At 40.6% G+C, this 21,110-nt stretch overlaps 1 protein-coding gene across 2 annotated transcripts in view; it reads left to right on the top strand.

The window, feature by feature from the left end:
• DGKI (diacylglycerol kinase iota) overlaps positions 1-21,110 on the top strand; it is a 504,155-nt gene that overhangs the window by 377,943 nt on the left and 105,102 nt on the right. The window lies entirely within an intron of this gene.

The raw sequence follows: 21,110 nt of genomic DNA, 5'->3' as shown, positions 1-21,110 counted from the left end.
TTTTGTTGTGATCCACACAGTCAAAGGCTTTAGCATAGTCAATGAAGCAGAAGTCGATATTTTTTTAGGAATTCCCTTCCTTTTTCTATGATCCAGTGATGGTTGGCAATTTGATCTCAAGTTCCTCTGCCTTTTCTAAATCCAGCTTGTACATCTGAAAGTTCTCGGTTCACGTACTGTTGAAGCCTAGCATGAAGGATTTTGAACATTACCTTGCTAGCATGTGAAATGAGCACAGTTGTATGGTAGTTGAGCAGTCTCTGGCATTGCCTTTCTTTAGGATTGCAGTGAAAACTGACCTTTTCCAGTCCTGTGACCACTGCTGGGTTTTCCAAATTTGCTGTCATGTTGAGTGCAGTACATTAGCATCATCTTTTAGGATTTTAAATAGGTGTAATCCTGTCGCCTCCACTTGCTTTGTTCGTAATAATGCTTCCTACGGCCGACTTAACTTCACTCTCCAAGATGTCTGGCTATAGATGAGTGACCACACCATCAAGGTTATCCCAGGCTCTAAGACCTTTTTTGAATAGTTCTTCTGTGTATTCTTGCCACCTCTTCTTAATCTCTCCTGTTAGGTTCTTGCCATTTTGAGACCCATCATTTGGAAGTATATTCTTAAGTCTTGCCCAAAGGAATATTTTTCCTTTTGGTTGGTTTATCCTGTGTACCCACCGCCCCCCGCCCCAAACACACACGGAGGCAAATAATGACTAATTCTCGCTGCTTATAGAAAAGCTTAGCCTGCTTTGTTGTTACCTTCCCAGGTTACCAATTCTGGTATATGAACTCAGATGGTTATTACATTTCTTTTTGAAGACTTTCTTCTAAGAGTTTTGTATGGACTTATTACTTTTTCATTCATCATGTTAACATGTGGGTGGTGTGCTGTTAGCCACAGCAGAGTCACCACTCTTATTATAATATTTAATAATAAATAACACTTAAGAGTCTTCATTATGCTTCATAGTTTACAGAGTGCTGTTGCATACACTGTCCAATGGTCACTGTTACACGGACACTTCCAGCAGTGGCCTCACACAGGCTCACGTAGCTACAACAGGATTCTAATAAGAATTTATACCTTCTCTCTCGTAACCCAGTATACCTTCTGATACACAGTTCCCCTTCTTTGTAAAGACATAGCTGTGCACTTACAGAAATGTGATGTGCTTTCAGGAAGAAATTTGGGATCATAGTTCTTGTTCTTGGTTGGGTTCCCTGGGAAACACACTTTGAGACTTTGAGCTTAATGTGTAGGAAGTTCACTGGAGACGCTCCAAGAGGAGGATGAATGTGGAGAGCGAGGAGTAGAACTGGGCTGAGGAACAAACCGAGCCGTGATGCGACTGTAACAGAGCACTCCCCGGACATTTGGACCTGGGATGGCCATTGAGAATGGTCCCAACCGAGGCAAGGGTTACTGGCGAGTGTTCAGGCTGTCCGCAGGGAGGAAGCAAGCCGTGCATGAGGTCATGTTCTTCTTAGAGAGGGACTCAGCTGTGAGCTGTCAGCAGAGCAAGCACTTTCAGCAGCTGAGAGAATGAGGGCTTCAGTTCCATCGCGGGTCTGAAAGGCCAGTGTGGGAAACATATCTGTTCTGTAATCACCGTCTGGTTTGCATAACCTGGCACCTGCTTTTGAACTCACCCAAATCCTTGAGTCCATTCATTCACTTCATGTGACGACTATTTATTGAACACTTACTATGTACCAAACTGTTCTAGGTACTAGGAATTAGGCTCATGCATCACTAACCTCCAAGTTTCTCTCTTTGTAGTATCTTTTGGCCTGTGCTTGCATATTCAGTCGTATCCGACTCTTTGTGACCCCACAGACTGTAGCCAGCCAGGCTCCTTTGTCCCTGGGATTATCCTAGCAAGGATACTGGAATAAGTTGCCCTTTGTTCTTCCAGGGGATCTTCCTGACTCAGGAGTGAACCCAAGTCTCCTGAGGCTCTTGCATTGGCAGGTGGATTCTTTACCACTTGAGCTACCTAGAAAGCCCAACCTCCCAGCTATTCCAAATTCAGGGTATTGGAATATAAGCTAATTGCTTTCTTTAGATGTTTCAGAATGAGCTGAGGAAAATGGAAGACTAAAATGTTAATGCTGACCTTTTCTTAAAGGTTCTGTTTGCCCAAGCTACTATCAAGCTAAATAATTCTCCATTTGGAATTTGAGTAATTAAAACTGGAAACTTAAACACAGAGTAATATAAATTTCAGGCTATTTCTAGCCAAACATTGTAGTCAGAGATAGTATGATAGTTTGATCTTCAGCAAGTTGGATAGTTTTTCTGTATGTTGATCCAGTTTATGGGTAAAGATACTGAACTGAATAGAACCAAGGACAGAAATGTATGCTGGTCTGAAAATAACCTCTTTGTTGATTGATTCAGAACCACAATTTTATTTGCTCATTACAGAGGTAAGAGCGTCAGGCCTTCCAAGTTCATACTGGTGGAAAGCCCTCTTTAATTCTTACTGGGCTTCCCAAATCCCTGGTGCACTGCGTTCCTTCCGGAGTCACTGATAAGGAGGGTTGGAGTGTTCCCTTGGTTGTCAGATGCTGGCAATGTGTTTTCTTAGAGGCCACCACAGTTCACTTTGCTACATGGCAGTTGTCTACATCGTTTACTCTTTGCTTCCACAGAGAGACTTGGGCCTCTACAGCAGATCTTAGGACATCTTCTGTGACTAATTCTTCACATGTACCCAGTCAGCTCAGTTCAGAGCTGCCTGACTGAATGTTCCTTCAGCATCTGTCAGTGACCTTGCCCATCACCATCATGTGTAATGGACAGTAGCATGTTAAACTTGTGAAAGAGATGTGAACCAGTGTCTCTAAACATCATTTTGAGTACAGTATTGAAATTTTGAGTATGGTTATGAATCCTTGCTTTTGAGCCCTTAATATTCCATCTTGATTTTCACATGTGTTTGGATAGCCAAACCACGTAGCCAGCATTTTCATGTCACTGTTAAGTACTCGTTGGTGGTTTAGCCCCTAAGCTGTGTCCGACTCTTGTGACCGCACGGACTGTAGCACTCTGTCCATGGGATTCTCTGGGCAAGAATACTGGAGTGGGTTGCCATTTCCTTCTCCAGGGCATCTTCCCGATCCAGGAATTGAACCTGAATCTCCTGCATTGCAAGTAGATTCTTTACCAACTGATCTACAAGGGAAGCCCTCCCTCCCAAATGCTGGAGTGCTGGCAGTAAATTATCAGTGGTGGTTCTTCCCTGTATCCAGGAATTTTGCAAATATTACCTTCTGAATGAACGTACCTGGACAAAAGTTACGTTATTTTCCAATGTCCATTGTCAGGCGCCTTCTGGAACCTCACAGTTAAATGCTTCTGTCATATTTAACACTGGCAGTGCATTCCAAGGAATTTTATAAACCACCTTGTTGTACTAGAATTTCATTGTATCAGACGTTAGAAATCTTCATTGAAATGAAATTCCTTTCATCAAAAATAGAACTTTACATCACTGTCAGTAAACTTTCAGATATGACACTTTCTAGAACTGTTTGACGTTGACCTTTGGTTTCTATTATTAATTAGAAGACCGTATTTGGACTTTTGGGTTTCCCTGGTGGCTCAGATGGTAAAGCATCTGCCTGCAATGCAAGAGACCTAGGTTTGATCCCTGGGTTAGGAAGACACCCCCTGGAGGAGGGCATGGCAACCCACTCCAGTATTCTTGCCTGGAAAATCCTCATGGACAGAGAAGCCTGGTGGGCTACTGTGCAGGGGGTCGCAAAGAGTCAAACATGACTGAGTGACTAAACACATTGGGCCTTTTCCCTTTATTTGCTCCTGGAATATTACTAGTAATGTGTTTAGTCTCTCAGTTGTGTCCAACTCTTTGTGACCCCATGAACTGTAGCCTGCTAGGCTTTTTAGTCTGTGGAGACTTCCACACAAGCATTGGAAATGGGCTGCCATTTCCTACTCCATTTAGCAGTAATACATGAACCACATTTATCCAAAGTAGGAAAAAAGAAAGCTCATGCAATGTTAAACATAGTAGCCTTGATTGAGTTGCATTCTCCCTGACCCCTTTCATCTCTTCAGAAGACTGCCTCAACGTCTTTTTTGTTTGTTTGTTTCTGAACTTCTCTTTCTTACCTATTCTTCTCCATTCATCGTGTGCTGTATGCTGATGACTGGAAAGATAAGAAGAAAAGAATCAGTGACTCTTATTTCCCAAGATGACTCGGTCTGAGCCTTGGGTGGATGTCTGGGGAGTGACAATCTCCCCTCTCTCCCCCCTCACTCTGAAAGTGAAAGTTGCTCAGTCGTGTCTGACTCTTTGTGACCCCATGGACTATACAGTCCTTGGAATTCTCCAGGCCAGAATACTGGAGTGGGTAGCTGTTCTCTTCTCCAGGGGATCTTCCCAACTCAGATATCAAACCCAGGTCTCCCACATTGCAGGTGAGTTTTTTACTAGCTGAGCCACAAGGGAAGCCCAAGAATACTGGAGTGGGTAGCCTATCCCTTCTCCAGCAGGTCTTCCTGACCCAGGAATTGAACCAGGGTCTCCTGTGTTGCAGGCAGATTCTTTACCAACTGAGCTATCAGGGAAGCCCCCTACCTGCTTGTTATTCTCCAGACTTGAGAATATTCTTTTCCCCAATTCTGCCTATAACAACATTCTAACTCTGAAGTCCCTTTCAGATATTTTAGGTGTTATCAGTTGCCTTTGAGGCATTTATAAATGCGTCTTATCAACCATCTTTCCAAGGGCCACTTACTTTTTTGTTATTTCTATTCTCTCTCCCTCCCCAGCCTCCCTCTATCCTGCCTTCTTGGTTTTCCCACCCTCCCTCTAGCTCAGCAGGCCCCAGTCTGCTCTGTTGTCACCAAGTGTGTGCTGCTGCTGCTGCTGCTGCTGCTGCTAAGTCACTTTAGTCATGTCCAACTCTGTGCGACCCTATAGACGGCAGCCCACCAGGCTCCCCTGTCGCTGGGATTCTCCTGGCAAGAACACTGGAGTGGGTTGCCATTTCCTTCTCCAGTGCATGAAAGCGAAAAGTGAAAGTGAAGTCGCTCAGTCGTGTTTGACTCTTAGTGATCCCATGGACTGTAGCCCACCAGGCTCCTCCGTCCATGGGACTTTCCAGGCAAGAGTACTAGAGTAGGGTGCCATTGCCTTCTCTGCACCAAGTGTGTGAGAAGGTGGTAACCGTCACGGCCACTCTAAATCCCCTGGTTCCTTTCTCTCTCACCGTCCGGTTGATTATGGAGCTGGTTTGTCATATCTCCTTCACGTGTCTCTCTAGCCTTTACTGTCCCTCCTCTGTTCCAGACTCTAGTGTCACTCATTTCATTTACTGCTCTAGCTTCCTAACTCACCTTCCTGCCACTTGCCTTGTTTTCCAGTAATTTGCCTTCCACATTGCCAAAGGATTCTCTAATATGTTGTCAAAGAAAAATTGCACAGAAAAGTTAAACAGCCAAGGAAGACTTTATTCAAGACTGTTGCAACAGGGGTCAAGACAATGGCAGAGGGGAAAGAAAGTGAACTCTGCCAGAACAGAAGACCGAGACTTTTCAAGAACTGGGGTGAACAAGTGGAAAAATACTGGAGGACTTGAGTCAATTTGATTAGGCTGTCTGTGTTTGCTAATTGTCACTTATTAGCCACCTGTTGAGGCTGGGAACAGGAGTACTCTCATGAATGATTATATTTCTTTTTTATTGGTTTATTTTTCATGTATCTGTTTCCAGGTGTTTTTTTTTTTTTTAATTCATCTTGTTTCTTTCATTTTTTTGTTATTTTTTGGCTACGTCACATGGCCTGTGGAATCTCAGTTCCCTAACCAGGGCTTGAACCTGGGCACCCTATAGTGGAAGCATGGAGTCCTAACCACTGGATTACCAAAGAAGTCTCCAGCAATTACATTTCAAAGAGATGGGTCCTAGAGTCTTAGGGAGTGACATCCAGGGTTGTTCTTTGGAATTGATGTCCAGCGTTGTAGAACCAGCAGATAGCTGGGAAAAGATTTACCTCTCAAAAGGGCAGAGAAAGAATTTAATAATTGCAAGTTTTCTAAAGTAAGTCCTGGGGACTTTGCTGAAGGTCCAGTAGCTAAGACTCTGCACTCCCAATGTAGGGAATCCAGGTTCGATCTCTGGTCAAGAAACCAGATTCAGCATGTCACAGCTAAGACCCAGTGCAGCCAAATAAATACATAATTTTTTTTATAAAATAAAGTACTCTACAAACGGGAGATCAGGGCCATTCAATCAGGAAGAAACTTGTCCAAAGTTTAGTCAAGCTGAGGGCAACTTTAAGCCCCACCTTGCTGCTGCTGCTGCTGCTAAGTTGCTTCAGTCGTGTCTGACTCTGTGTGACCCCATAGACAGCAGCCCACCAGGCTCCCCCGTCCCTGGGAATCTCCAGGCAAGAACGCTGGAGTGGGTTGCTATTTCCTTCTCCAAAGCCCCACATTAGTCAGTGTCAATCTGAAACCATTTTGTGCTGCAAACCTTTGCTCATCTGCCAATCCTTTTGAGAATAAAGTTCCAGCTCCTAACATAAACAAATCAACCTCTGGCCGTGGTCTCAGCCCTTTTTACTCTGCACCTCCCTAACATTCCCAGTCCTGAGCATTTGCTGCTTTTCATGCCTTGGTTTCTTAGAGTCTAAGGATGATCTAAGATTTAGAGAAGTCCGTTTGTCTAGAAAAACTCTTGTGTCTTCTGTCAAATGTCATTGTTTTCTTTACTTGGGAACTTACTCCTTAGGGGAGGAGATCCTGCACTGTGGTCCCAAGTGCACTGGGTTCTTGGCTATCAGCATTTTTTGTACAGTGTGTATCATCACGAGGCTGTTCTTATTTCACTCCCCTTTCCCACTCTCCTATAACACCTTGAGGGCAGGAAGTGTGTCTTTCTTGATATTATATGCCCAACTCCTGGCATGGGAGTCTGGCACAAGACTGTCTCTGGCATGAGAAAATCCGTAAAACTTGTTTGTTGACTAATTAAGTGCATGATTTGTAGACCTGAAAAATATTTTGGCACAATCCTTTATATATACAATACAAGTTTGCCAAATTAAATGAACATGAATACCATAAATTATTCAAGATTATTACTGCCAGAGTATTTAAAAAGAAAAGTGACTTGCCTGTTCCTTGGATGGCCTTCTTAGGTTGTATACCATCAGAATAAAGAGCAGAATTTGACCTGTAGTTTGAAACCCAGATTGGTAGAGAACCTGCTGGTTTCTGGGAAACACATCTTCAAAATATCATCCTCGAATCAAATGCAGTGGAAACTGCATAGTGACTTTTATCTTATGGATGACATTTTAAATTAACTGGGGAGAGGACTAGGTTCAGCTCAAGCCGTGAAGTTCAAACTCTAGGATCATTTTTCATCACGAGCACCGGGGATTGTGAAACCTTTGACAGACCCAGGCACTGCATGGTGGGATGGAAGGGTCTCAGGGTGTTATGTTTCCTTTTGAATGCTAATATGCCCATTAACTTCCCCTCTTGGTTCCAGGTGAACAGTGGGCAGGTAACAATGACAGGTTGTTGTACGATAAACCTGTAGTATGCAGGGAGAAAATTGGATTGAACTATTGCCAACTCATTCTGTCTAATTATCATCAGCCATCAAGTTAGAATTTTCATGCCCTGATAACCCTGACACATTCAGAACTAATGAGGTAACATGGAAAGATTCTACGTGGCCCCTGCCGTCCTCCCTCAGGGCTTTCCTTTCTCTGGTCCGCGACCTCCCCTCCTTGATGTTCCCCTCCAGCCCCTTATCATCTTGTTGATTTTTTGAATAGTGGTTACACTCTGGCTAAGAAAGCAAATAATATTTGTTTTTCTGTATGTCAGTATTCTCTGGTGACAGCAAAGTATCTGTCTGAGGGAAACTCAGAACGGTTTCTTTTTTCCCTCTTTGCTCTTGATTTTTTAATTTTTTTAAATCAATAGACATTACTTTTTTCTTAATTTCTTATTATTATTATTTTATTTTAATTAGAGGCTAATTACTTTACAATATTGTGGTGGTTTTTGCCATACATTGACATGAATCAGCCATGGGTGTACATGTGTTCCCCATCCTGAACCCCCCTCCTACCATCCCATCCCTCAGGGTCATCCCAGTGCACCAGCCCTGAGCACCCTGAAACATGTATATTATCTTATGTGAAACAGATCGCCAATCCAGGTTCGACGCATGAAATAGACATTACCTTTTAGATAACTTTTAGATTTACAGAAAAATGAAGTCAAAGTAGAGTTCCATATATCCCCTCAAGCTCCCCCCAGCCTCCAGTACACATAGTTTCTCCTACTGTTCACATCTTGTGTGAGAGTGGTACCTTGTTAGAATTGATGCAAAAGCAGTAGTATGTTCTTATTAACTAAAACCCATACTTTACAACAGGATTCATCCTTTTGTTCTACAGTTTTATGGGTTTTCACAGAGGTGGGACATGTGTCCACCATGACAGTATCATACAGAACAGCTTCACTGCTCTGACTACCCTCTGTGCTTCACCCGTTCATCAGTCCCTCCCCGCAGGTCCCGGGCAACTACTGATCTGTTTGCTATCTCCTTGGATTTGCCTTTTCCAGAATTCCATATAGTTGGAATCATGCAGTATGTGGCCTTTTCAGACTGGCTTCTTTCCTAACAGTATACACTCAAGTTTCCTCCATCATCTTTTATGGCTTGGAAACTCTCTGCTCTTTGTTGCTGGATAACATTCTGTTGTGTGATAACCACTGTGTTTATCCTTCCACCTATCAAAGAGTATCTCGGTTGCTTCAAAGTTTCAGCAGTTAAAAATAAAGATGCTATGAACATTCATGGGCAGATTTTTGTGGGGGCCAAATGTTCAACTCATTTTGGTAAATACCAAGTAGTTCAATTGCTGGATCACATGGTTAGAGTTTGTATAAAGTTGTAAGAAACTGCTAAGCTGTCTTCCAAAGAGGTTCTACCATTTTGCATTCCCACCAACAACGATAGTTCCTGTTGCTCCAGGTTTTCAGTGACATTTGAAATTGTTCATTTTTTTTCTATTTTATCTGTCATAGTAGATGTGTAATAGGGTCACATTGTTGTTTTAATTTTCAATTCTCTAATAACACATGAATGGAAAGCCCAGTGGTTTAGCGGTAAAAATATGCCTGCTGTGCGGGAGCTTTGCAGATGTTGGTTCGATCTTCAGGTCAGGAAGATACCCTGGAGCAGAAAATGACAACCCACTCCAATATTTTTGCCTGGGAAAACCCATGGACAAAGGAGCCTGGTGGACCACAGTCCATGGGATTGCAAAAGAGCCAGACAGGACTTAGCAACTAATCAACAATATGCTTTGTTGTCATCATATGCTTCATAGGCTTATTTGTCATCTGTGCATCCTGTTAGGTGAGATGCCAGTTCAGATCTTTTGTCCACTTTTTCATTGACCCTCTTATTGTTGAGTTTTAAGAGTTCTTTACATATTTTGAATGCTGGTCTTTCATCAGGTATGTGTTTTGCCAATATTTTTTCCCCACTCTGTCTTGTCTTTTTGCTTTCTTAACAGTGCCTTTCACAGAGCAGAAGTTTTGATTTTGAGTCCAAGTCATCAACTTCTTCTATTATGGATCATGCTTTTGATGTTATTTCTATCATCAAATATAACTACCAAACCCAAGCTTACCTGGCTTCACTCCTATCTTATTTTCTAGGGAAAAAATTCTTTTTCAGACTATTTGCCTCTGAAGATGGCATATTGTTGTTTTTGTGTTGCTTACTTGTGTCTGACTCTTTGTGACCCATGGACTGCTGCAGCGTGCCGGCTCCTCTGCCCTTCACTGTCTCCCAGAGCTTGCGCAAACTCATGTCCACTGCATCCGTGATGCTATCTAACCGTCTCATCCTCTGCCACCCTCTTCTCCTCCTGCCCTCAATCTTTCCCAGCATCAGGGTCTTTTTAAAACTGCTTATAAATTGATAGAAAGATAGCAAAGCTTTGACAAACTGTATTGATTATGTCAGTAAACCTAAAATTAATGCTTAAGGGAATGTCAGCCTTTTAAAAGTGTATCTCTGAAGAGTGTTAGCATAAACGACGTTCATTTTAAGATTATCTGTGCATTTTGATGGTTTTGCCCATAAAATTCAGAATGCGTTTCTGTTTTACAAATTTTTAACCCCATTGTTACATTTATTGTTCTTTTCAGAAAGCAGCAACCTTTTTATTCAGCCTTAACAGAGCCTTTGAAATTCTATTATTTTTCTGTGTATATTTAGAGCTTAAAATCCCATCTTTGTAAACCTTTGCAGTTTCTGAGACGCTTTTCCCTAAGGTCTCACACCTTCTTTTAATGATCCCATTGAAGATATCTTGTGATTTGAATAGGTAAATAGCTCCTTTAGCTGCAGCTCTGTTTGAATGGGAACTGCACTATAATTGCTCATGTGTCATATAATTAAATCCTTTCTTTCCTCTTAACTGCTGAGCTTTCAGCCCTTTCTTTCCATCGTGATACCTTGTTGAACACATCACAGTGTCTTGCAGGGAATGAATTAGCTGCTGTGCAGTTTCTCCCTTTTATAAATCTCAGTAACGGGTTCATGTGGATTTTGTGGCAAAGGTGGTTCTTTCTTGCTTTGGCTCCAAGGGTCTTTGCTTGTGTCATAGAGCAGCCAGCTGTGATTCCTTGCAGGTTCGGTTGATTCTTTCATTTGTATGCTTTGGTTTAGGCTTGGCCTTTAGAAGCTTTTTTGCAATATCATCTGCTATAGAAGTCACTACATTTGATCTGCTGAAAGTGAGTTTATGAATGGCTGGTACATGTTGATATGGAATTAGAAGAAATCCATGAATTTAATAAGGCTTATAGGAATGAATATAGAATTGATTTGCAGATACTGTGTTCTGCAGACACTGACATCTTTAATCCTCACCATGACTCAGGCACCATATCTGTCTTTGCATGGAGAATTCACATACTAAATGGGAGAATAATCAAGGACAAGTTAAGTTCATTGAGTACTCAAAATGATCAAAAACATCTGCCATTCTGATTTTTCTAATTAGTTATTTACCAAGAATAAACAAATATTAAAATGAATGTTTTAATGTAGTTTAAACCTATCCCAGCAAAACTACCAGATGATATCAAATGTTGACAACCCAAAACTAATGTTAAGTAAATGCTCTATCAAAAATCTGAGGGAAAGATTTGTAATATCTTGTGCATCTGACATAATGAACTTTTTCCACTTCAAGTGAGAACATGGTTTCACATTTATTTTATGATGTCAATTAGCTCATCAGCTCTGTACGGGAAATTCTAATGCAGTCATTTTAATAGCAAAACAAACCACATGATTGTCCATAATGATTCTGATTAAAGTCAGATATACTCTTGCTGCCTCTACTGCCCCCATAATCCTGCTCACAATATTTTAGTAGTAGCATGTAGTTCTATATAAAGTAAGAAATAGTTTAGTTCTGTGACTCTTATATTGAAGATATGGTTAGAACTTATCAACAGCTTGACTTATCACAGTCTCAGAAGCTGGCCTATTGGGAAGGGAAGGGAATGGTGTGTCTTTAAAACTAAAAAGGGGAAGGGAATGGCATGTCTTTAAAAGTGATCCCGCCCCTGCCAGGTGTGTTTATGAAGCATGTGTGTGTCTTGACTCATAGTTTCTGAGTCCCAGGGCCATACTCCTTTGTCCCAGGCTGAAATGGCTCGCCTTGGCCTTGCTTCTGGAGTATCACAGCCTTTCCCCGGTTCTTGTGTAGCTCTGGGTACAGGACTTGTCATTCTGCCCTCACTCCCCGGTCAGCCTGTCACCAGTTTCTGGCTTCGCTGCTCTGAACTCAGTGTTGAAAGGAGAGACTCCATCACCTGTGAGGCCCAGGATTAATGAGAAGGAGGGATAATGCAGGAGACAGGCTTTCCGGTCAGAGAAGCCTGGGACGAAGCCCGGGTGCTCCATGTGCTAGCCATGACCTTTCAGGGCATGTCACCTCATCTTCCTGAGACTAGGTTTCCTCATTTTAGAAACTGGACTAGTGATACCCACCTCTTAGGATTGTGGTAAAGGTTAAATAACACCATAAAGCAAGTACGTGGCTTGTGTTCAATACTTTGTCTTCTCCTCCTCCGCCTCCTTCCCACCCTGCTCTTCCTTTCCTTCCTCTTCTCATTCTTGCTTCTCCTTCTTCGTATCACATAATCATTACTGCCTTTTTCCTCTTTTGTTGTTCAGCCACTCAGTCATGTCTGACTCTTTTCGACCTCATGGGCTGCAGCACGCCAGGCTACTCTGTCCTTTACTATCTCCCAGAGTTTGCTCAGACTCATGTCCATTGAGTCAGTGATGCCATCCAACCATCTCATTCTCTCGCCCCCTTCTCCTCCTGCACTCAGTCCTTCCCAACATCAAGATCTTTTCCACTGAGTCAACTCTTCACATCAGGTGGCCAGAGTATTGAAGCTTCAGCTTCAGCATTAGTCCTTCCATAAGTAGTCAGGATTGATTTCCTTTAGGATTGACTGGTTTGATCTTCTTGCAGTCCCAAGGGACTCTCAAGAGTCTTCTCCAGCACCACAATTCGAAAGCACCAATTCTTCAATGCTCAGCCTTCTTTATAGTCCAACCCTCACATCCGTACATGACGACTGGGAAGACCATAGCTTTGACTATATGGACCATTGTTGTAAAGTAATGTCTCTGCTTTTTTAATATGCTATCTAGGTATAGCTTTAAATATACTATGGTTTAGAGTATGCTCCCAGAATATACATATGCACAAAGTCTGTTTTGGCACAGCTGGCTAGTCCAAAGGTGGAGGTGGGATTCACTAACAGAAGAAAACGATTGACTTCAGCCACCCTCCTCCTGCTATCATTGTTGCTTCTCCGAACCACCAGGCTGAGGTTCAGAACAGCTGGGTGAGGTGAGGATGACCACTCCTCACTCAGTCCAGCAGAAGAGTTTTGCATATGGGAACCCATGAAGTTTGCAGTTTTTTTTCACCTCAGATTCCTGTACGTTGTGAATTCACTGACCTTAATGCAGTTTGCTCACACTCCTGTGGTAGTACCAGAATAAAAAGGCTACAGAGATCTTGGGGAGTGGGGAGAGGCGTTCATTTCAGACCTGGTCCCCAAGGATCTTCTGTCTTCAGTCAGATAACTTATTGTCTTGAGGAAACAGGTTGTCTTTTGCATCATATTTCTGACTCTTTAAAAATGTTTTTCAAGTTTTCTTAAGGTGGCTCATCTGTTAAAGAATCCACCTACAATGCAGGGGACCTGGCTTGGAAAGATCCCCTGGAGGAGGGCATGGCAAACCACTCCAATATTCTTGTCTGGAGAATCCCATGGACAGAGGAGCCTGGTAGGCTACAGTCCCTGGGGTCGCATAGAGTTGGACCAACTGAGTGACTAACATATGTACACACATGCTCTGACTCTGAAAAATATTTTATAAGTTTTGTGAAAACTATAGGAATTTTCTATGTAATTGCCTCTAAGAACTTTGGTTTTCAATGTTTTGGGCAGTTCAGTTCCATATATAGATATCTGAGCCTACATCAGATTTATTTCCTGACTCTGTTCATCAATTGTGCTGAAATATATATTTTAGAAACCATATTTCATATATTTTCTTTTAGTGCATATATACTTTAGAAGTTTCTTATAGATAAAAGAGTATACTTGTGTACTGGTTGCTAGAAAATTTTGAATTTATTAAAGATGAATGGTGTTAATTTATTCACTACTTGACATAAATTTGCATAATGACTTCAGGTAGTCCTAACTTCAACTGTAGAAGACAAAATTAATTATCATGAACTGTTGACATTTTATTTCAGACATAAAATCGAGAGCACGCGATGTGAAATATATAATGGATTTCTCAACCAATTAATTTAATCACCCTCTGGATTATGAGGCGTTTAAACAAGCACAGATAGGGAAAGGAGGTTAATGGAGGCCATGGTGAAGCCTGAGAAGGAAGCCAGGGTAGTGCCTGCGTTTCAGCTATAGAGAGGTAATTGATAGTATAATTTTCTCAGGGCTGAGAATCACCGGTCAACTCGACAATATCTTTTCCTGTTTCTGTACCTGTATTTGTCATAGTTTTGTCATTGTCTTAGTCTGCTTGGGCTGCTGTAGCAAAATCCTAGCCTGGTGACTTAAACAATGGGGATCTATTTTCTCTCAGTCCCGGAGGCTGGAAAGTCTATGATCAAGGACTTGGTTGATTTGGCCGATTTGGTTTCTGGTAAGGGCACTCCTCCCGCCTTGTAGGCTGCTGGGTTCATGCTGTGTTCCCAAAGCAGGAGAGAGGGAGCATGCGAGTGCTCTGTGGCATCTCTTCTTCCAAGGGCACTAATCCCATCATGAAGGCCCCACCTTCATTGCCCCATCTAACTATAATTATCTCCCAAAGAAGGCACATTTCCAGTTACCATCGTATTGGGGTTAGGACCTCAACATGTGAATTTGGGGGGCACAATCCTTCAGTTTATGGCAATAATGTTAGCTTAGGTTTCAAACGTGTTAAAACTCAGATGCTTCTTAAAGGATTAACTCTTTAGTTGATTATTATTCATTTATACTAAAGTGCCAAGAAGGATCGGAAAGTATATTTTGATAGAAGGAGAGTCAGAGAAGTCATTAAGAAAGGTAGGATATAGAGTAAGGGAAATAAATTTGTCCTCAGTCAACCAAGGAATACTACTGTTAGAAATTAGGAAGCACATTAGATCCAGCTAGTAGGGGCAAAGACCAAAGAAGTTTTGTTTGTTGGATTTTTGCACTATTTGTGGGATGATTAACACATGGATGGTTTTGACATATATTACATCTGGTACTAAGGACATTCAACTTTCTGGTTCCACAGAGAACAAACCATAATGCTCATTAGCCACATATGTTTATTTAAACTTTAATTGCATAAGATAAAAATTCCATTTCTCAGTCACACAAGCCACATTTCAAGGACTTAGTTTGATATGTGGCTGGTGGCTCCAGTATTGGACATACAGAAAGGTCTGTTGGACACTGCTTCTCTAGAGACTTCTGAGGCCCAGGTGATGCAGCAAGGTAATCCTGCTGCTTATTATATACACACACCCACAAACAAATACACATGCCATGATGAGCCATGAAATTATGACTGTTCAATGTGCCTGGTGTCCATTACTAGAGATGGATTGCAACAGTAGGTTTCATTTGGGGGCTTTTGATGACTTCTCTACTTTTTCCTATTTGATACTAATATAGAATATTTTTAATTCACAGAAAACATTGGAGAGAATATACAGTGAACTTTGGCACCACTATCAGTAAAATCAATTGCCACAGATAGGTTGTATTTCTTATTTTCAATTCTGAGATACTGTACACAGAAATATGCATAAACACACACACACATACTTGTTCTGTTCATAAATGTTCATATATATATATATATACACACACATACATATACACCTATACCCATATACATATATGTATACACACATATGTATGTGTATCTAATGCATAGACTTAAAGATTAATAGTAAATGGACATTCATGTACCTCCCACTCAGATTAAGAAGCAGAACAAATACCTCACCTTATCCCTCTTCTACCAAGATAATCCCAGTATGCTAACTTCTCTATTTGCCATTTTCTTCATACATATGTATTTACCATCAATAAATGCATCCCTCATTCAGATACAGCAGTTTTGAAAAATCAAGTAGCAATCTTAAACCTCCCTGTGCAAAGAAGTGATGATGCTTTCACTTTTAGATGAAGGCTGTCAAGATCAGGAAAGAATCTGAGGAATAGTGTCTGGCTTCAGTTATCCTAGTGGCTCAGATGGTAATAGTGCAAGAGACCTGGGTTCAATATCTGAGAGGATCCCCTGGAGAAGGGAATGGCTACCCATTCCAGTATTCTTGCCTGGAGAATTTCATGGACAGAGGAGCCATAATCCATGGGATCACAAAGAGTTAGACACAACTGAGTGACTAACACTTTTCAGCTTCCCCAAGAGTACCTGTGCACCCATTCTGTGAGGTTTAGTGGGCAAGATCATGATTGCATTCTGGAAAGCATTTGGTAAGGTGTTGGTGTTAGGGTGGGTTCTAGCTATCATGTGGAACTGTCGTTATAAGGGATGGACTTTTTTGAATTTTTCTCCTTCACCAAGACCTAACTGTTGCTCTCAAGAACAGGTTAAGGCAGAGTAAATCTTGGAGTGACTGTTAGAAAACTGGTTCAGACTCACTTAGACATTCTGTCCTTAGGTGGAAAAATATCTCTCCTGTGATGGTGAGACTCGGTGATGACAGCTCTCTACATCTTGGCCTATTGAGTCACTGTGCTCCAATATACCCCTCACCCTAGAATCCTCTAGCCCCATCGCCTTGGAGGGTTTTTTTTCTTTGTTAGATTCCTCATTATATCCCATGCATTCCTCATTCTTGTTCCAAATTCAACTTTTGTTGGTGCAAGTTCTGCAGTAACTTTTTAGTAGAGGGTATGTCCTTTATTCAGTCCTTGAACTTGTTTGGTAGTTTGAATTCTGTGTAAAAGTCATAGAATTCTGAACCCATTGCTTCCTTGCTTCTGTGACTGTGCAGTTGCCTTTGAGAAATTTAAAACTGTCTAATCCCCATTGTCTTTGCCGTCTAATTTTTCCTGTTTGGAACTTTGTAGACCCCTCTTTGTGTTCCCAATATTCTTAAATTTCAAAGTAAAATGTCTTCCTGTTGTCCTTTAGTTACTGTGCTTGTTGGGCAGTTCAAGTTGGAAACTGATGTTCTTTGGTTTTAAGAAATAGTCTTGATTTTTTGTTTGTTTCTGTTAACTACTTCTATTTCTGATTTTTAGAACTCCTGTCATTCGAAAGTTGGACCACTGGGCCAGTCTTATTTTCCTTACCTTTTCTTATGCCTCCTTTTATTTCTGCTCTTCTTTTGTAAAGATTTCTTCAACTTCATCTTCTAACCCTTCTATTAAACTCCGTTCTATCCAGTTTCAAGGACCTATTTGTTCTCTGAATAATGATCCATTTTCTTCTTCATATTCTTCATCTTTTAATATAATCATATTTATATTTCATGGAGGGAGTATTCTCTCTTAACTCTCTGAGGATTCCCCAGAGAAGACTCTTCAGATCTCTTTATAAGAATGTGTGGTCTGACTGCCAGCTTTCTGGAAAGCCTAGTGAGAGGAACAAGTTGGGTATCTCTGCATTCTGAGATGATTAGTTAATCCCCGTTTTCTATAAAGTAACTGCACCTAACCAAGAGTAGGTGGTAGAATCTAGTGATTTAATATCCAGTGATTCTTATTTTAACTGCAAATGGTGTTTCTGGGTAGCGCATCTTCTGACGGTTTTGCAGTGTAAATTGTGTTGGTTCTTATCCACTCCCACGTATAGTTTAGAATTAGACTGTCTAGGGTGTTTGAGTCAGTTATGTATGAGTTTTCCGTCTGCGTTATCCATGGCCATTTTCTCCTTACTCTCTCTTTTTGTTGGTTTTTATCTTTTTTAAAATGCATGTGCTGTAATTTAGTAGTGTTTCTGGCACAAGAGAAGTAAGTATGTGTTAAATCTGCCTTCTTAACATAGAAACCAGCTTGTTCTTTATTGCTTAGTTAGAACTTGTAAATTCCATTTGAGCCCTGCAATAAAAGTTCCATTATGTAGGTTCAGTATTGGCTGATGCTTATTGCAGTCAAATAAAATCTCTTAACACTAAAATAAGATGAATCATCAAGATCAGGAATAGTAATGCTAATGCTTGGGTGAGAAGTATTCTCACTGCTCCCAATTAAGATGAAGGAAGCTTCACTGAGGTTTGGCGATTGGTTGTCAGCAGTGTAAAAGGAAGGTGGCAATTTTACACAAGTTTCTGGTTTCTCTTCACCATTTAAAGCCTCAAATAGAAGTGTCAGATTACAGTATTTTTGTACTACAGTTATCTTTTCCATCAAAGAGTAAAAGTTAGTTTTAAATAAGCAGACTATAACTTACAGAACTACTACCAGCTAATCCTTGTGGCACAATACATTGAAAAATAGATTTTTGGTTTATCCAATTTTCTAGCTCAAGAGGCTCAAAAGTTAGTAAAAGTGAAGTGAAGTCGCTCAGTCGTGTCCGACTCTGCGAATCCATGGACTGTAGCCTCCCAGGCTCCTCCCTCCATGGGATTCTCCAGGCAAGAGTACTGGAGTGGGTTGCCATTTGCTTCTCTAGGGGATCTTCCCGACCCAGGGATCGAACCTGGTCTCCTGCATTCCAGGCAGACGCTTTAACCCCCGAGCCACCAGGGAAGCCTACAAAAGTTAGTAAAGGGAGTGAGGAAGAACTAATGTTGATGTTCTGGATATTCATTTTTAAATATAGTATTGCATTTAATCTTCCCCAAATCCTAGAAGATACCTATTCTAAATCCTATAGCCTTCAATCCAAGGATCAAGTTCAGTTCAGTTCAATCACTCAGTCATGTCTGACTATTTGTGACCCCATGGACACCCGGCTTCCCCATCCATCACCAACTCCCGGAGTTTACTCAAACTCATGTCCATCGAGTTGGTGATGTCATCCAACCATCTCATCCTCTGTCATCCCCTTCTCCTTCAGTCTTTCCCAGCATCAGGGTCTTTTCAAATGAGTCAGTTCTTCACATCAGGTGGCCAAAGCATTGGAGTTTCAGCTTCAGCATCAGTCCTTCCAATGAATATTCAGGACTGATTTTCTTTAGGATGGGCTGCCTAGATCTCCTTGCAGTCTAAGGGACTCTCAAGAATCTTCTCCAACACCACAGTTCAAAAGCATCAATTCTTCAGCACTCAGCTTTCTTTATAGTCCAACTCTCACATCCATACATGACTACTATCTAGCATTAACTAGACAGAACTTTGTTGGCAAAGTAATGTTTCTGCTTTTTAATATACTGTCTAAGATCAAAGGATCAAAGGAATTAAGTTTCAAGACCAAACAACTAACATGAATCATTTGTAAGACCAGAGCATTGGGCTATGAATCCAAGAGAAAATTCTTTCTAATGCACAGTAGTACTTTCATAGGATAAATTTGACAACAAATGCCAGTAACTGTATTATGAAATTGTGATATAGGATGCCTTTTTCCTTTTTTTAATCCTAATTGAATAGCTAATATCAATCAAATGCAATTTCTCTTAATTAGCTTCTTGAGGAATCAGCAAAGTTGCTGATTTTGTACTCTTAGTAGAAATGAATGACACATCTTGGAAAACTTTTTCCTAGACATTCATTATTTTGGGTCTAGAATATCCAATCTCTAAGTGTAGTTTAAAGTATCTTCTACCAAGTATATTGAATTTACGACCAGACTAACTCTAGGCATTGGTAGTAAGAAGGAGATCCGAGGTGTTGACCAAATTCCTGCATTCCCATATAAGATGCCTCCTCATTTAAGTAAATAGGTAAATATTAATGGGATTTTATGTCTCTGCATTTGCATATTTGAAATTAAGAGAAAATTTCATTAAACAAGATTCATATATGGATTCTCATGATAAGTATAGTTGTATTCTGTTTCCACAATGTGTGATTTACTTTCTAGGCCAAACTTCTAGGTTTTCCTCTGCATTCGTCAAAGATTAGAAATCCTTATTCTTCTCTTACTTAACTAGATCACCTTATTTGAACCTATTGAGTAATCTAGTTGAGGATAATTACTTTATTAACTACTTTTAGGAATCTCTTTATTGAATTTCCCTTTCATTCCTTTCAAAGAGGCATGATTGCCATACTGAAGACTTTTTTTGGATACTTCTAGCTATATACAAAAAAAAAAGAGAGGGGAAAAAATATTTCTCCAGATTATTGTTCCCCCAAACATATGACACTTGCATGGTTCCTCACATACTTGCTTACTGTTCTCTTGCTTAGCTTCTGGAAGAACAGACAAAGGCAAGCTCCAACCTAATGCACACTGTCTACTCTCCCCAATTCTGTTTTTGTCTATCCTGTATAGACTTAGCTCTTAAAGACACAGTTTCTCTTTCATACTTGCACAGGCTCTAAGCTTATCTTCCTCCTCCCTCCACCCCTTTGTATAAAAAAACACAAAGTTTTATTACATATGTACCAGATATTGGGGTTGTAAAGGAAATAAGTCTTATTCCTGTGGTGAGAGAGTCCATATGATTCATAGGCTTACATAGCTCTACAGGGTGATGGATGTCTTCCAGTTTAATTGTGTAGCACTTTGGGAACCTAGACGTATGACACAGTGGTATTGATCTTCCTAAGGAGCCAATCTAGGGCTAATGTTGAGAAACAAATTCTATTTCTTTTTCTCTAGACCACTCTTGCTTCTCTTAAAGACCAATGGGGCTCCATATCCTTCAGAGAGCCTAAAATCTACCCTCCAGGCAAGAATTAGTCCTTCTTGCCTAGTTTTCAAGTGACTTAAGTTCATACATTTACTATAGCCTATGTTCCATATCTTATTTTTCATATGTGTGTCTTCTCTACAACTTTGTGAATTCATGATTTTCCCATGAGTTTAAATGGATTTTATTGTCTGTATGGTTCATTTTTAAAGTCCTAGCACTTTGCATTTTCAGACCTACTTATCAATGATGAGGCTTTAAAAATTCAATGAGTGAAAGATTTTTAAAAATCTTTAGTGGATGCCATTGTCCTGTCATCTCCTTGTTAATCTCTAGTTGGTTGATTCAAGATTTTGAAATATTTTTTAAATCATGGGTTTAATAATATAACTATACTTATAAAATCAGAAATGTACACATACATTTTTTTGAAGTTTTGGGAAGGAGACTACTTTCATTATTTCAGACAATCTTATGGCTATATCTAAAGTAGGAGTTTCTATCTACTAAAGTCATCCTGTGACATTTACTACCACCTAGAAAAGATATTTAAAGCCCCTAACAGCTTCTCCTCATTGATTTCTGAAGTCCTGCTGCTACTACATTTACACTGACCATCTTTAAAATCAATTGGATTTTATAGCTGTGAACCTTCTAGAAGCATTTTTTTTTTAAAGTATTTCTTGCCTGTTTAGTTCTGGTATTGGCTACCAGGTA

Source organism: Capricornis sumatraensis, chromosome 5, assembly GCF_032405125.1.
Source record: "Capricornis sumatraensis isolate serow.1 chromosome 5, serow.2, whole genome shotgun sequence".
Taxonomy (NCBI): Eukaryota; Metazoa; Chordata; class Mammalia; order Artiodactyla; family Bovidae; genus Capricornis; species Capricornis sumatraensis.
This window is presented reverse-complemented; position numbering and strand designations above follow the sequence as displayed.